Genomic DNA, 9,217 nt, shown 5'->3' with positions numbered 1-9,217 from the left:
GAGGTAGTATCTGCAAGTATACGGCTCCAGTTGTAATATAGTTACAACGGAGTAAGTGAGTACTCTGAGGATTGTACCTAAAGGAGGTGAGTGCTAGATTAATTTTAACCTAAACACCAAAAGATCTAATTAGTATTTTAATTTAGTTATAGTACAAAAGTAAAATAAAAGTATTTTTAATATTTTTATAATAATAAAATAACATAAAGAAATAAAATTCAAGGGATCAAAGAATAGAATAAATCAAATCTGATTATAGGTGATTAGCTCGTTTTAGGAATCCCAATCATCTGTCACTTCGGGTTCCTTGTGAATCAACTAGTCGCTATCCCAGCAGGATATTTCAATCTTCCACTCAAATAATGAGTCATTAAGGACTATCTTCTGACCTTACATTCCATATCGGTTTCGGGTAAAGGTGTTCATGGATAGGCCATACCAATTTCCGGTTAATTCCTACTTTAATGACTTCCTAGGGTTCTTAGGCCTAGGGTTTAGGTTTTCTTTCCCAAACAGTTGATCCATTGAGTAACCCTATAAAATAGTTAATAGATTATACCTTCACTCATTAATCCCCCATAGAGGGATTAGTTTCTCATGGTTTTCAAAAGCAATATTGAATTGATTTAAAGAGAGAACATGAAAAATGAATTGAAGTGTAGAGTTTAGGAAAACGCTTGATTTGTATTAAAGATGAATATGGATCCAAAAAGTTTGATTATCTTCACAAATTTGATCTCTTGATAAAACAAGAACAACTTGAAAATAAATCTAAAAACCTAAAAGAAGGAAAATCTAAACTAGAATTTAAAAGTAGAAAACTAAACTAAGGGATGGGGTCCCCACAATATATGAAAAAAGAGCTTATTTATAGATTTTAGGTGGTCGTTGTCCTTAAACCTAGGTTAGCTAATGATTTCAAGCTTTAAGTTTGATTGTGTGTACCAAAACACCCCTTGGATTGCATTTAATTCTGTCCAAAGTCAATGCTGCAACACACTAGGACCTATGTCGCGACAAAGGAGTCTGTATACTTTTCTTCAGTTATCTCCAGAGGTATGTCATGACACCTGTAACACCCCAAACCCGGCCTAGAAGTTAGGCTCGAATCTGGCGTGTCACATTGAAGTGTTTTTCGAAAACCATGTTCTCATTGAAAACCCTTCTTACTACTCAAAACCTCTGGCCATTTTAAAACTTGTGAAACGTTAATTCCCTTAAAACCTCACTTACTGCGGAAGCTTACTTTTAAAAAGTTGCAGAAACGAGATATTTTGAAAACCAATTGTTGTTTTGGAAAACCGTGCCCTACTTCTAACAGATATTAAGCATACTAAATAAATTTCCCAAATAAAAGGTTAAGAAAATAAAGAGGCCTTAATACAACCCAAATCAAAAACCAAAGTGCTTAACTAAATAAACAAAATAGAAAAACATATGTAGTTGTGTGGTCATCTCTGAGTTCCTCTGTGACACTGATCCACCTAACGCTGGGGATTACCTGCACAGTTAATAAACGAGGTGAGTTTACGAAAACTCAGTGTGTAATCCCCTTACTAGAGTAACAGTCAGTAAACAGACAGAATTCAGAATTAGTTTGGGCCAGAGCCCATTACAGTAACAATATAGTCCAGTTCAGAGCATACGTGGGCCAAAGCCCGTTACAATAACATTTGGGTCATAGCCCATAACAGAATCAATTGTGCCTAGCCCATCTTAGCCTCAGTTGGGCCGAAGCCTACATCACAATAATATCATACATACAATGTTGTGCAACCCACCCTAATAATCCAACCGCTACACACCAACTCCGTCCCCCGTTACACATTATGTGGGGATATAAATATCGACCCACCCATCCGATACACATCAATGGTAGCCCGGTTGCAGTACTACCTTCATTGCAGCAAAGCTGCTAATCATATATTGGGCTTAAAAAGCCTTCAGTAGCGGTATTATAATTGGCACAAAGCCATTGGTAACTGTATTATGTTTGGCACATAGCCATCAGTGACGGTAATATAATCGACACACAGCCTTCGGTAAATATGATCGACACAGAGTCATCAATAAATATGTTAGGCACATAGCCACAGGTAAATACAATTAGCACAAAGCCATAATCAAGATGGCACAAAGCCATATTTAGGTTGGCACAGAGCCATAATTAGAATAATTGGCTTTAAGCCATCGATAGTTGTATCATGTTAGGCACATAGCCATCAGCGACGGTAATATAGTCGGCACACAGCCTCGGGTAAATATGATCGACACAAAGTCGTCAACAATCATACATTGGGCTTAAAAGCCACCGGTGGATCCATGATCGTCAAGTAACCATGCGATCCTAATATACTTCCTCCGTTCCATAATTCCAACCCCATGCAATATGTCGTGTATGTCATGCTCAATCATCACACGTGTATGCAAAATGGCCATGCTTAGTAACAATCATTTAAACATATATTAAAGCATACCTGTTTTACAGCCACAGTCAAGTCAGTTAAAACACAGTCATACATTCAAAGTCAATTAGTCAAATTCATAATCCAAGTTAGTCATTTACCCACAAGGGCAAAACAGTCATTTTACCCTACAGGGGTATTTCAGTAATTTTACACTACAAGGGTAATCCGGTAATTTTACAAACTGGGGGTATTTCGATAATTTTACAGATTGGGGGTATTTTTATAATTTCAAAAACTGAGGGTATTTTAGTAATTTTACAAATCGGGGGTATTTCAGAAATTTTACAAATCGGGGGTATTTTAATAATTTTACAAATTGAGGGTATTTGTAACACCCCAAACCCGGCCCAGACGTTATGGCCGAATCTGACGTGCCACATTGGAGTTTGAAAATCTGAGTTTCGTTCCAGTGTTTTAAAAACCATATGTTTTGTTGAGTTAACAAAGTGTATGGAAGCTGGGCACCAGGTAGGTATCCGAGACAGAGGAGGTGAGCCATGAAGGCTGCTTAAGTACCAAGCTCTTTGATTGGATCCAATCCTAGACATGCCCACAACCATAGCCACACTTTGTTATATCGAGTTTAAATTTGTTTAAGTGGACGTCTTTGATAAATCGATTAATCGTGGTGTTGAGATATTTTGAAAACAAGTATCATTTTGAAAACACGTCCTAAGTCTAGCCCATTTGAATAATTGTTAACCAATTTTTTTAAAGTTATTAAAATTAAAATAATCCCGAAAAGAAATAAAAGGAAAGTTAAAATTGGCCTTATTACAACCCAAAAGTAAATAAGAATTAAAGTAATTTAAATGAAAACCAATACTTGTTTAAAAGCCCAAAGATGATCACCGTGGCCACTCTGAATCCTCTCCGGCCCAAGTCCCCACGTCAAGGCTCACCTGCAAGGGTTAAGGAAGGGGGGTGAGTTTGGAAACTCAGTGTGCAACAAGCCCCTTTCAGAGCCCAAAACAATAACGGCCTATTGGGTCTAAGCCCAAATCCAATCTCAATCATGCCTCGGGTAGTAGCCCTTTTCATATTTCATATTTCATATCTTGGGCGAAGCCTTTTCATGTTTTATATTTCATAATCATTGGGTCAAGCCTTTTCATATTTCATATTACTGGGCCGAAGCCTTTACTATAAACGGTATGGCCCTTAGGCCCATTTCAATGTCACATATAATTTCAATGAAGAATGCAACCCATTTGGGGAGACTACTCAACCCACCATCCGCTACTCTCCACCCGTACCAACCAACACACCATGTGGGGATTAACTCGACCCACCCGCCAAACTCTCCTTTGGCGGCATAGATTGCTTTATCATATAACCTGGAGGCCTAGCCTCTTTTTAATAACGGGGCCAAAGCCCTTTCAATAAGCAGGGCATAAGCCCTTTTATAACTAGGGCATAAGCCCTTTCGATAACTGGGGCATAAGCCCTTTTTCACTTCCTCCATCCATATAAAAACCCAACCCAATGCATTTATGATTACCTCATGTGCATATCATACATATCATGTGCATATCATACATTTCATGTGCATATCATACATACCATATTTATCAAAATCCCATGTATTAAAATCATACATAAACCCTAGGGGTATAATGGTCATTTTTACCTAGGGGCAAAACGGTCATTTTCATGGTATAAGGGTAATCTTGTAATTTTACCACAAATTAGGGTTTCCACGTTCATTAACGATTACTAACAATTCATGGGTGCAAACAGTGATTCTGGCCCATTTTTAGCGAAATCGAGTTATTGGGCCTAAAACCCCTAATGGGCCCTACTTAGCCAATTCGTCATCTAGGCCCATTTAGCCTATATTCCATAACGGTTTTAACAGTCTCATCATGCCATTTAACAGATTTTCGTTTCCTACCAATTTTACCCAAATGGGCCCGAAAGCCCAATGGGCCCCACTTCGGCCCTTCGAGGCCCAACTTACCAAGAACGCCAAAAATCACATTCTTACCATTTCCATCGTTCTCGATCATCGTCTCATCGATTCTAACCAACTAGTGAGTGTTCGCTTGCTCACAAGTCCTCGAAATGCCAGAATTCCGACATTTCGGCTGTTCGGCATTTTATCGCTTTAAGCTATGAAAGGGTTCGTTTACACACCTGATTTGCGATTTTCCTTGACGAGATCTCCTATGCGATTTCTCCTATAATCAATTGTTAACTAGATCAGCTCGCAATAATTGAACCAAAATAAGAACTTTCCAATATTAACACTTACACATTCGGCCACCATCCATAATGGCCTTAGGCACCTTACCTTTGTCGCGATTGATGACTAGGCCTAGCTACTCCGTGATCCAAGCTACTCCAAAACGACACTACACCTTGCTGCTCCTTCAATAAATAAACCAAAAATATTAAAAGAAGACCCCATAGAGTCTATGCCCATATTCGCCATCTCCTAAACTTGGAGTTTGACTTTTGACCCAAGCTACACTAGGAATCGTTTAGAGTTTGAACACTTACCACGTCTTTCTCCTCTTGAATCCGGATGTCCAAAAGGTAAGGGAATCGAACGCCAACTATTGAGAAGGAAGAAAAGGTTGCTGGTCACAAAGAATCGGCACCCCTATCTTCATTGATTCGACTTTTTATGCACTTGGCAAAAATAGAGATAAAGGAAAACAATGGTGAATGAAAGGAAATAGTGGGCTGATTTGAAAGAAAGAAAAGGAAGATAATTGAGTAGAAGGGAGGTAGATTCGGCTGGAAAAGAAAGAGAGAAAAGCTACACACCAAAGAGCAAAATCGGCACAACTACTACCCTAATGCCAAATTACTAACCTAATACCCTCTGCTTAAAATCCCTCTCCAAACTCCTTATTAGGCCAACTCTATCTCCATATCACATCCCTAAAATCTCTCCCTTATCCCTCCTTAATTTATGCCTTTGACTTGATCCAACTCTCCTCTTCTGAATCCACTTAGGTTCCAACACTTATCCTTCCCGCACATAAAATAAATCCTCTTATTTGCCAACACAGGAATCGAACCAGGACTTCCTTATGCTCCACACGCCACCTTTTTAGGAGCTTAGTGGCGTCACCCTTGCCACTTTACCAAAGCTCTTTGTGTGATACATTTTACCCACAACTTAATATAAGGGCACTTAGCCGAACCCTAACTCCTAAGTCCAAAATTTAAAAATTCTCTAGGTTTTGGCCAACTCATGGGCCTTCCATAAGCCCATTAACATACCCAAATTATGAATTCTATAATCACATACCAAATTTTAGAAATTTACTTAAAATATCAAGAATCGCGAAAAACCCGAAAATCAGGATGTTACAGTATTTCAGTAATTTTACAAAATAGGGGTATTTCGATAATCTTACAAATCAGGGTATTTCAGTAATTTTTCAAATCGGGGGTCTTAACGACCTAACAGAAGGTCCACCGTCGCCTCGAGCGACTTAAGTAACTTAAACAGACCTAACGGTGCAAATGGGCTTAAGGCCCATTACTCGGTCCAAGTCGGCCCACACGCTAGTGTGGCCCATTTAGCCCAACTACTTTCCACCTAACAAGTAGATTTACACAAGCAGGCCCACAGGCCCATTGGGCCCATTTGGCCCATCAAGGCCTAGTACACGAGAATGCTTGTAGCGGCCTCTACAGTTTATTATTGATGGTTTGTGGGCTCGGTTACCACATGAGCGATTGCACGCTTGTGAAGCCTCAAATGCCGAAGTTTCAGCTTTTCAACTTTTGCCGACTTCTAACAAAGAAGGGCGTGAATACACACCTGTTTATGAGAACGCGCCAAAGTCCACGATCACCAACTTTAGCACATCGTGCATTCAGTCTTCCTCCCCAACTCATCTGGTTTTCTCTATTTAAAGCCAGCTTCTCACCAATTCTCATGTTAGCTTCTCGATGTGGGATTGCTTTCAACCATTGGGTTGAAAAATCCTCATTCTTATGACCACTTCAACCACAGAGTTCCAGTCCAACTCCACCTCCTACACAGCTCAAATAGAAAATTAAATACTCCACTGCGCATCCCAAGACTTGAACCTCAGACCTCACAATTGTACAACACGCCACCTTGCCACTCCACCACAGACTCTTTTTGTGTTAAAAACGTCATAATTAACTTTAAGACATATGTGCCAGTGTCCAGATTCACCTAAGAAAAAAACAAAAATGAATTGTAAGAGCTAAGATTTGAACCCAGGTTCCCTTGCAACCTTAATGACGCCACAACCACTAGATCACATGCTTCCTTGTGTCATTTATTTAACACAATAATTTAAAAGGCCATCCTCCAAGCATCCAGGGTTTTATTCACTTAATACCAAAATTTTTTCTAAAGCCCAGGTTTGAACCTAAGATTTCTCCAACACTTCTCAAGGCCATTAACCACCAAAGTAGACATTTAATTGTGTCATTTCCTTGCACAATTAAATACTTATATTCAACCTCCTTACGGACCCATACTCAAGGCCCAACACTTCTAGGCCCAAATCTGGGGCGTTACAACATCCTTAGGTTGTATCGCGACATCGAAGGTAGTCTCGTGATTTCTCCATTTTGCTCTCTGTGTTGTTACATTGATCATTCCGTGTTACGACATAGCGACTAATATCTATTTATTACATATTCTAATGGTCTCCTGCACATTTACAAAGTTCATTAGCTCACCCTTAGGCCTCATTCGGCCCCTAAGGTCAATAAAAGACTCAATTTGCATATTTTATTAACTTAATGAAGACTTAAAAAAAATAAAACTAAAACCTAATAGAAATGCTTGCTTTCAAGCTCCTAAAATGCGAAAATTAGTTTAATCCATTACATTGAATTACGACAGATCAAACTCTTGCATACTTAAGTCACTGCTTGTCCTCAGGCAACACAAATGAAAACAAGTAAAATAAAAGACATCCCTTGAGAAAATATCATACAAGTATTGCCTTTGGAGCACATGACTAGGTATTTCATATTCACGAACAACTTTAGGATGAAGAATAATTGACTTACCACTTTTGACGAAAAACATCTAAGTTCAGCATAATACAAAGTATACAAACATTAAGGGTCTCACCTATAGGATCCATAAATAAATCATAAAAGTAATTTGATTATCTGAGCAGAATACAAATAGTAGTTTATGCGATTATTTAATATGATATTCATTCACGCATATAGATATTTAGGCCACATAGGACTTTTCAACTTGTAATGTTCTGAAGCTTAGAACATGAATGAAATTCAAAAATAGTAAACATCAAAAGGGTTATAAACACAAAAATAGTTTGACACATCATATGAATCCCTATTCTTCCCCCTTATTGTTCCTTACCCACTCACCACCTTATTTCTCCTTCTCTCACTTTCGTTGTTTCTCCACAGAGAAAATCATAGCATAACATAGTAACTACAACTAGCCTATGAGTTTTTATGTACTAATGAATGGGTTTTTCTTATTCTTGTGACTTTGTCACTTTTTTTTTCAATTTATCTCACTCATGAATTTTTTTTGAAGAACTTTTTCTACTCGTGTTACTTTTTTTTTGAATTTTTCTTTTGTTTTCCACTTGCAGGCTAACTTATAGTTACCATATCACACCACTCTTTCCTATTCCACTTGTTTTTACAAACTCAGCTGTGATGTATCTACTTAACCCTCAATATGTATGGCTAGACGTCTATAGTTGTGAAGTTCAGGACCAAAAAAAAGAAAAAAAAACAAAATAAAAATTAATGTTTTAGGCTTAGGTTTTGTAATAAGGTTCATCAAGAAGTGTTACCAGCTCAAAAATTGGTACTAAAGGTGGATAAATATAGGTCAGCTTTTTGGATCTGGGTATGTTCCAAACAATGCCTTAGGTTATCCGTTAATATCTCAACATGCGTAAATTTAATCAACCAAACAAACTCAAATTCAACCATTTATCATTCATACTAGCATGCTCTTTTCCTTTTATTTTTTTATATCATTTGGTACAATTGATTGCTTAAAGCCTATTTACAGTGTAACATATAGAACTTAGTAGTCTAATGATCAATAATTTAAAATCACCTATCATCATGCCAAATTTATGTGTAAACATGGGCAACCTATGTACATGTTCCTAACAAATCACTTGTATTTTTATAAGCTTAAGCACACATAAGACAAGAAAAATCAAAGAAAAGCGTAAAAACATATTTTCTATGTTACCCCTCAGACTTTATTTAACACATTGTCCTCAATGTGTAGCTCATAAAAAGATAAGAAAAGAAATTACTCGATTGATCATGGTCGTTCCAATTGCTAATGGTGGGTGCTTTCTCCTTTGTTCGTTAATAGCTCAAATTGTTGTGTCTTATCTGCATTGGGTTTCTACATAGAAAGTTTGAGCAAACTACAAGACAACTATAAATTTATATTCATTCTTAATCCTAAAAACAAATTTAAATCTTCTTTAAAGAGATTAGTACAATCCATTAAAGAAATATTCAATTCAACAATTAAAAATACAAATCCCTAATAATAAGAAACGCATTTAATTTTCCTAAATTCGTCTACTCCTAAAAATTAAAACCCTACTGTCATGTCTGAATGTGTAATGCAAATGTACAAGTATACATATCGAATCAAGTAATAAAGTGATAAGTGACTATCGTCTCCACAGGGATCAAAACTGATTAAAATAATTGGTTATACTATTACTTATGAAATTTACTAATTAAACTGTGTAAAAGAAACAGATGAAAAATTGATGAAGAGA

This window comes from Gossypium arboreum, chromosome 10 (genome assembly GCF_025698485.1).
Source record: "Gossypium arboreum isolate Shixiya-1 chromosome 10, ASM2569848v2, whole genome shotgun sequence".
NCBI classification, from domain to species: domain Eukaryota; kingdom Viridiplantae; phylum Streptophyta; class Magnoliopsida; order Malvales; family Malvaceae; genus Gossypium; species Gossypium arboreum.
This window is presented reverse-complemented; position numbering follows the sequence as displayed.